Raw genomic sequence first — 9185 nt, forward strand, 5'->3', positions numbered from 1 at the left:
TTGAATTAATTTTTGTATAAGGTGTAAGGAAGGAATTCAGTTTCAGCTTTCTACATATGACTAGCAGTTTTCCCAGCAGCATTTATTAAATAGACAATCCTTTCCCTATGTCTTGTTTTTGTCAGGTTTGTCAAAGATCAGATAGTTGTAGATATGTGGCATTATTTCTGAGGGCTCTGTTCTGTTCCATTGGTCTATATCTCTGTTTTGGTACCAGTACCATGCGGTTTTGGTTACTGTAGCCTTGTAGGATAGTTTGAAGTCAGGTAGTGTGATGCCTCCAGCTTTGTTCTTTTGGCTTAGGGTTGACTTGGCAATGTGGGCTCTTTTTTGGTTCTAGATGAACTTTAAAGTAGTTTTTTCCAATTATGTGAAGAAAGTCATTGGTAGCTTGATGGAGATGGCATTGAATCTATAAATTACCTTGGGCAGTATGGCCATTTTCATAATATTGATTCTTTCTACCCATGAGCATGGAATTTTCTTCCATTTGTTTGTATCCTCTTTTATTTCATTGAGCAGTGGTTTGTACTTCTCCTTGAAGAGGTCCTTCAGATCCCTTGTAAGTTGGATTCCTAGGTATTTTATTCCCTTTGAAGCAGTTGTGAATGGCAGTTCACTCATGATTTGGCGCTCTGTCTGTTATTGGTGTATAAGAATGCTTGTGATTTTTGCACATTGATTTTGTATCCTGAGACTTTGCTGAATTTGCCTATCAGCTTAAGGAGATTTTGGGCTGAGACGATGGGGTTTTCTAGATATACAATTATGTCATCTGCAAACAGGGACAATTTGACTTCCTCTTTTCCTAATTGAATGCCCTTTATTTCCTTCTCCTGCCTGATTGCCCTGGCCAGAACTTCCAACACTATGTTGAATAGGAGTGGTGAGAGAGGGCATCCCTGTCTTGTGCCAGTTTTCAAAGGGAATGCTTGCAGTTTTTGCCCATTCAGTATGATATTGGCTGTGGGTTTGTCATAGATAGCTCTTATTATTTTGAGATACGTCCCATCAATACCTAATTTATTGAGAGTTTTTAGCATGAAGGGCTGTTGAATTTTGTCAAAGGCCTTTTCTGCATCTATTGAGATAATCATGTGGTTTTTGTCATTGATTGTTTATATGCTGGATTACATTTATTGATTTGCGTATGTTTAACCAGCCTTGCATCCCAGGGATGAAGCCCACTTGATCATGGTGTATAAGCTTTTTGATGTGCTGCTGGATTCTGTTTGCCAGTATTTTATTGAGGATTTTTGCATCAATATTCATCAAGGATATTGGTCTAAAATTCTCTTTTGTTGTTGTGTCTCTGCTAGGCTTTGGTATCAGGATGATGCTGGCCTCATAAAATGAGTTAGGGAGGATTCCCTCTTTTTCTATTGATTGGAATAGTTTCAGACCGAATGGTACCAGCTCCTCCTTGTACCCCTGGTAGAATTCGGCTGTGAATCCATCAGGTCCTTGACTTTTTTTGGTTGGTAAGCTATTGATTATTGCCTCAATTTTAGAGCCTGTTATTGGTCTATTCAGAGATTCAACTTCTTCCTGGTTTAGTCTTGAGAGAGTGTATGTGTTGAGGAATTTATCCATTTCTTCCAGATTTTCTAGTTTATTTGCGTAGAGGTATTTATAATTTTCTCTGATAGTAGTTTGTATTTCTGTCAGATCAGTGGTGATATCCCCTTCATCATTTTTTATTGCATCTATTTTATTCTTCTCTCTTTTTTTTCTTTATTAGTATTACTAGCGGTCTATCGATTTTGTTGATCTTTTCAAAAAACTGGCTCCTGGATTCATTGATGTTTTGAAGGGTTTGTTGTGTCTCTATTTCCTTCAGTGAGCTAGAACTTCTTATAAATTAAACAGTGAAAGTTTTCTCCTCACATCATCCTTCATTGTTCCTCCACAACTCCATAACCATTGCAGGCACTCACTGTCAAGAATTCAATACTTATCTCTCCAGATTTTTGTCTCTTCTTAAACAAATATATCCATTCATTCATCCATCCATCCAGTCATCTAACCACCATCCACCCACCCATCCATCCATCTTTCTATTTATATTTGCAACATATTTGCAATTGTTCTTTGAAACCAAGTACATTTACAAATTGCTTATTTGTATTTTTTTAATTTAAATATATCTTTCATAGTGAATGCATAGCTTGCTGCTTGATTTTTGCTTCTACAATATATCTACAGCCTAGCAACAAATTACCCAACATTTATTTAGCTCCATGTTTTGCTTTTATCTGTAGTTTTTTCTTTTTATTATTGAGTGATATTCCATTGTGTAGTGTACAACAATTTGTTTATCCATTCACCAGTTGACAGATATTTGGGTTCTCTGCCCATTTTGGCTAATATGAGTATACCGTCTATGAGGATTCATGTGGATGTCCATTTTTGGAGGGGAGACATATATTTATGTTTCTTTTAGGTAGTTACGTTGGAGCATAATTGCTCAGCAATATGGTAAGTGTATGTTAACTTTAAAATAAATTATTCAGCATTTTTTCAAAGTAGTTATACTATTTTACACTAACAGTGGATGAGAGTTTCAGTTCCTCCACATTTTCAGCAGTACTTGGTATTGTCAATCTCTTTTAAATTTTAGCCATTTTAGTTGGGTTACAGAATTATGTTGTTGTGATTTTAATTTTCATTTCCCTGATGACTTGTTGTTTTATAACCATAGATTATGAATGTTTGTTGTTTGGGACTTTATCTGAGAAAAACATTGTCAGCCTTTCTTTTTCTTTTTCAGGAGAGATTTTTTATTTGCTTTCGCTGATTTGCTTGGGTCCCTACTGACTTCAACCACTTTAATTTTTTTCTTGGTACTTCTCAGATGAAGCAAGTAGTGTGAATTCTAGACATAAAATAATTTGAGCAAATAAAACTTCTGAAGGAAGATCTTTTCCCCTTTTCATTAGCACTACCATCAAATCAGGCAGGTTTTCTTGCCATCTCTTCCTATAATTCATTGTTCCCATGTGATCCACTTAGTTTCGCAGCTTTAAACAGAAGTCTATTACATTTCCTAGCTCTCATATGTCCTAGGAATCAATTGCCTTCTCCAGTAACTTGTTTGACAATCAAAGCAGAAACTCGGGGTCACTAGCATGTAGTAGTTCGTAGTGATTTTGAGCAAAGCTGTCTCTAATGCTTGTGTACTTCCATAGTTCTATCTTCAGTCTCTTTTGAAGTCTTTCTTCTGATTCTTGTTTTATACCGTGTTAACTATTCATTTAAAAGAAAATCTTAAGAAATTTTTTAAACAAGATAATAATTCAGGCTATCTGATCTACCATTTTGCCATAAATGGAAATATTTTTCCTTTTATTAAAGCACTAATATTTCTCATAATTTTAAAGTTTTTAAAAATACGTAATTTCAGAATTTTAAATGCCAATCTTTTTTCAATGCATTTCAAGTATTTTATTGTGATTAATGGTGAACTTTTTTCTTATTATATATACTTTGTATATTAAAAAACATTGGCATTTTTGTAAATTAGCGATTATACTGATGTTCAATTTAATGAACTGTAAAATCTTAGAATATTTTTTATTTTTCACTTTTTTTTTTTACATGTTTACACTTCCCATTTCTTTGTGTCATCTAGTCACATTGCACAGACCTTTCAGAATATTATGAAATGGTGGCTTTAGTTGGAATTCCTATAATAGTGTATCATAAAATATGATGTTGCTATTATTATCTATTTCTCTTCTAAATGTTTAAAAATTATGATAAGATGTTGAAATTTTATAAATCCTGTTTTGTCTTTGTGTCCAGAATTGGTTCCTTCTGGTGGGTTCTTGGTCTCGCTGACTTCTGGAATGAAGTTGCAGCCCCTTGTGGTGAGTGTTCTTAAAGCTGGTGTGTCTGGAGTTTGTTGCTTCAGATGTGTTCGGACTTTCTTCCTTCTGGTAGGTTCCTGGTCTTGCTGACTTCAGGAGTGAAGCCACAGACCTTGTCAGTGAGTGTTATAGCTCTTAAAGGTGGTGAGTCTGAAGTTGTTCGTTCCTCCTGGTGGGTTTGTGGTCTCTCTGACTTCAGGAGTGAAGCTGCAGACCTTTGCGGTGAGTGTTACAGCTCATAAAGGTAGTGCGGACCCAAAGAGTGAGCAGCAGCAAGATTTATTGCGAAAAGCGAAAGAACTAAGGTCCTACAGCATGGAAGAGGACCTTAGCGGGTTGCCGCAGCTGGCTCAGGTGGCCAGCTCTTATTCCCTTAGTTGGCCCCGCCCACGTCCTGCTGATTGGTCCATTTTACAGAGTGCTGATTGGTCCACTTTACAGAGTGCTGATTGATGCGTTTTTACAGAGTACTGATTGGTGCGTTTACAAACCTTTAGCTAGACACAGCGCTGATTGGTGCATTTTTACAGAGTGCTGATTGGTACATTTGCAAACCTTTAGCCAGACACAGAGTGCTGATTGGTGCATTTTTACAGAGTGCTGATTGGTGCGTTTACAAACCTTTAGCTAGACACAGAGTGCTGATTAGTTTGTTTACAATCCTTTAGCTAGACAGAAAAGTTCTCCAAGTCCCCACCCAACCCAGAAGCCCAGGGGCTTCACCTCTCAGCTTTAATTAAGGTACTCTCTATTTTGATTCCCCCTTTGACCTAGTAGTGCTGATTTCCTAAATTTATTTTACTGGAACATCCTATTATTGAAAGATAATTTAGGCAAGGCCTAGTCTATAAATGCCCTAATTTAATATTCTCTAAAACTTTTTATTAGCACTTATAAAAGTATGATGGCCAGGTGCAGTGGCTCCTGCCTGTAATCCCAGCACTTTGGGAGGCTGAGGTGGGTGGATCACCTGAGGTCAGGAGTTTGAGACCAGCCTGACCAACATGGAGAAACTCCATCTCTACTAAAAATACAAAATTAGCTGGGCATGGTGGCGCATGCCTGTAATCCTAGCTACTCAGGAGGCTGAGGCAGGAGAATTGCTTGAACCTGGGAGGCGGAGGTTGCGGTGAGCTGAAATTGCCTCATTGCACTCCAGCCTGAGCAACAAGAGTGAGACTGTCTCAAAAAAAAAAAAAAAAGTATGAATTGGTATATACTTTTATATATAGTATATCATTATCCTTTCTGCTTATTACTTTATTGTTAGACTATTTTTATTATAATAATTTTAAAATGTTTCTTTTATCGCTACCAAATTTTGCTATGACTTAATTCAATTGTAGAATTAGCCATTAATCAAAGGTCTAAAAATTTTAAATGTGAAATTTTTTGAACTTGACACTATGACAAGGAGCAGAGGCGTGAGCTAATAAGAAAACTTTTTGTTAGCATTCTCAGTTGCTTCCTTGGTTGCTGCTCTGTTTGTTGTTTTATTCATTTTACTTGTCAAAGATACAAATTTTGCATTTAGGTGTAAAATGAATCTATAATGACCAACTTATTTTTCTCAAACAGAACTCCCCTAAGAAATTTAAGAGAAAATATTTTAATGCTTTCTCTCTGAAAGCAAATTTATACCACACCTATAATAGAGGATTACAAAACATAGTGAGTTTATAGATAATGAGGTTATCATCACAGTATTAATATGAACATTACGACAGAGTTTGTATTAGTTTTCTAGGGCTGCCATAACAAGGTATCATATACTTCGTGGCTTAAAACAACAGCAATTCATTGTTTCATAATTCTGGAGTCCAGCAATTTAAAATCAAGGTGTTGGCAGGGCTGTACTCTCTTTGACAGCTCTAGGGGATAATCCTGACTTGCCTCTTACAAAACTTATAAGGATACTTGTCATTGAACTGGAGGCCAATCTGAGATAATCTCATTTCATCTAACTTACATATGCAAAGACCCTTTTACCAACTAAAGTCATATTCACAGGTTCTAGGTATTACAATGTGAACAAATCTTTTTGGGGGTCACCGTTTAACACACGGCAGATGACTGAATTAAATTTCCTACAGCCATCGTATTCAAACTAGTACAATTTATTATAATAAGAAGGAAAATCAAGCTTTACAGTAATTATAGTCACTAAGCTGAAGAACACAAACAAAAGTCATGGCAATAAATTATTTATAGTTAAAAAGCAGAATATCAAGAACTTGCTCTCACAGTAAAATAATCTAAACGTGTACACAATCTTATGACGCCAAGAAACTGAATATATAGAAACAGAACTCACATAGAATGTTCTTTCTTTTTATACACACACTCACATTTTCTCTGTGATAGCTTTTAATTTTACGTCTGTATCATAACTGGTTTATTATATTTATAATCAAATACAAAGAATTTTAGACTTTATATTCTAAAAAGCAACTAACTTAACAATTTTCTTTCCTTCCCAAGGTTTTTAACTGAGTAAAGTGACTCCTGTGGCTTCAATTAATATTTTAACTAAGCTTAATCAACATTTTCAAGGCCTTTTAAAATTTTCATAGATCATTTTTGGTAACTTAAATTCTACCAGAGAATTCCTATAGCTTCTTCTCATATTCAAGTTTATTTACAAAAAAAACACAAAATAGTTATGTATGATTTTTATGATTCTTTATTTTCCTCTATACTTGTAGTTATTTTTCCATTATGATTTCTACTGTAAGGTATTTGTGTTGTTTCTCCCTTTCTCTCTTTTGTTTTAATTTGGTTAGCTAATGACTTTGAATTTGTTATTTTTCACAACCAGTTATTTAATTGACAGTGCTATTATTGGGGTTTTTTGTTTACTCTTTATTTCTACCTTTGCTTTAATTATTTCATTCTTCTGAGTTTATTTGGTTTTTAATTTAAATTTAAATAGCTACATGTGGCTAGTGGCTGCTGTTTTTGATAGTGCAGCTTAGATTACAGCAACATTGTCATAATATTTATGAGTTAAGTTGTTCACTAGAGAGAGTGAGGGCATAATAGGCTATGGTGTTAGAAGGCAGGAGTGTGGTTATTTTTATTGAGGATGGGTAGTGACTAGAACGTGGCATGAGGGGATTTCTGGGGCTTTGTGATGTTTTGTTTCTTGATCTGTCACTGTTCCATAAATATATTCATTCTGTAAAAATTCATAGAGCTGTGCCTTACAGTTTGCACACTTTTCAATATAAATTAAAAGAAAGAATATACTAAGTGGAATTTATTTTAGTCATGCAAAAGTGTTTCAATAATAGTAATATACCATATGATTTTTATAGTTGACATTTGATAAAATGTAGCACTGATTCCTGACAAAAACATACAATAAAATAGTAACTGATATATTCTTTCTCAATATAAGCATATCTCAGAGATATTGCACGTTTGGTTCCAGATCATGTCAATAAAGGAACTATCACAATAAAGTGAGCCACACAATTCTTTTGGTTTTCCAGTACATAATAGAAGTTATGTTTACCCTACATTTTATTCCATTAAGTGTGCCATAGCATTGTGTCTGGAAAGTCAATGTATATGCCTTAATTTAAAAATACTTTATTGCTTAAAAAAGCCAACAAACATCCGAGCCTTCAGTGAGTCACGATCTTTTCTCTGGGGGAGGGTCTTGCCTCAATGTTGACGGCTGTTGACTGATCAGGGTGGTGACTGATACGGCTGTGGCAACTTCTTAAAATAAGACAACAGTAAAGTTTGCTACATTCATTGACTCTCCCGGTCATGAAAGATTTCTCTGTAGTATGTGACGCAGTTTGATAGCATTTTACCTACAGTAGAAGTTCTTTTAAAATTGGAGTCAATGCTATCAAACTCTGCCACTGCTTTATGAACTAAATGTGTGTAATATTCTAAGTCCTTTGTTGTCATTTCAACAGTGTTCATAGCATCTTCACCAAGAGTAGATTCCATGTCGGGAAACCACTTTTTTGCAAATTCAAGAAAGCAGTTTCTCATTCTTTCAAGTTTGATCATGAAATTGCAGCAATTCGGTGACATCGTCAGGCTCCACTTCCAATTCTAGTTGTCTTGTTATTTCCACCACATCTGCAGTTACTTTCTACATGAAGTCTTGAACCACTCAAAGTTATTCATGAAGACTGGAACCAACTTCTGTCAAGCTTCTGTTAATGTAGATATTTTTATCTCCTCCCACAAATCAGGAATGTTCTTAATGGCATCTATAATAATGAATCCTTCCCAGAAGATTTTCAATTTACTCTTCCCAGATCCATCAATGGAATTACTATGGCAGCTATAGCCTTACAAATGTATTTTTAAATAATAAGATGAAACTGAAAACTATTTCTTGATCCATGAGCTGCAGAATGGATGTTGTGTTAGCAGGAATGAAAACAACATCAGTCTCTTTGTACATCTCCATTAGAGCTCATAGGTGACCAGGTGCATTGTCAATGACCAGTAATATTTTGAAATCTCTTTTTTTCTGAGCAGTAGGTCTCAACAGTGGGCTTACAATAGTCTGTAAACCATGCTATTTTTCCAGTAGCATGGTTATAACAGATATGCAGTCATCCAGGCTTTGTTCCATTTATAGAGCACAGGCAGAGTAGATTTAGCATAATTCTTATGGACCCTAGGATTTTTGGCATGGTAAATGAGCATTGGCTTTAACTTAAAATCACCAGCTGCATTTTCCATTGACAAGAGAGTCATTTGTCCTCTGAAGCTTTGAAGCCAGGCATTGACTTCTGCTTTCAAGCTATGAAAGTCCTAAATGGCCTCTTCTTCCAGTAGAAGGTTGTTTTACCAACCTTGAAAATCTGTTATTCAGTGCCACCACCTTCACCATTTATCTTAGCTAGATCTTTTGGATAATGTGCTCCAGCTTCTAGATTAGCACTAACTGCTTCATCTTGCATTTTTATCTTATGGTGATGGCTTTTCTCCTTAAACCTCATGAACTAACCTTTGCCATCTTCAAACTTTTCTTCTGCAGCTTCATCACTTCTCTTAGCCTCCATAGAATGAAAGAGAGTTAAGGCCTTGCTCTGGATTAGGCTTTTGCTTAAGAGAATGTTGTCACTGGTTTGATCTTCTAACCAGACCACTCAAACCTTCTCCATATCAGCCATATGTGTTTTCTTTCACTTTCTTATTATTCATATACTTAATGGAATAACACATACACAATAAGGAAGTGAAAGAAAACACATTTGGCTGATACGGAGAAAGTTTAGTTTTCTTCTAAAACTTTTCATTTGCATTCATAACTTGGCTATTTGACACAAGAGGCTTAGC

At 35.4% G+C, this 9185-nt stretch overlaps 1 pseudogene; it reads right to left on the reverse strand.

Moving 5' to 3' along the window:
• Window positions 1-7835, reverse strand: part of LOC116463030 (large ribosomal subunit protein eL15-like) — a 28714-nt pseudogene extending 20879 nt beyond the window's left edge.
• Window positions 7836-9185: the final 1350 nt, after the last annotated feature.

Source organism: Hylobates moloch, unplaced genomic scaffold (genome assembly GCF_009828535.3).
Source record: "Hylobates moloch isolate HMO894 unplaced genomic scaffold, HMol_V3 SCAFFOLD_24, whole genome shotgun sequence".
Classification (NCBI taxonomy): Eukaryota; Metazoa; Chordata; class Mammalia; order Primates; family Hylobatidae; genus Hylobates; species Hylobates moloch.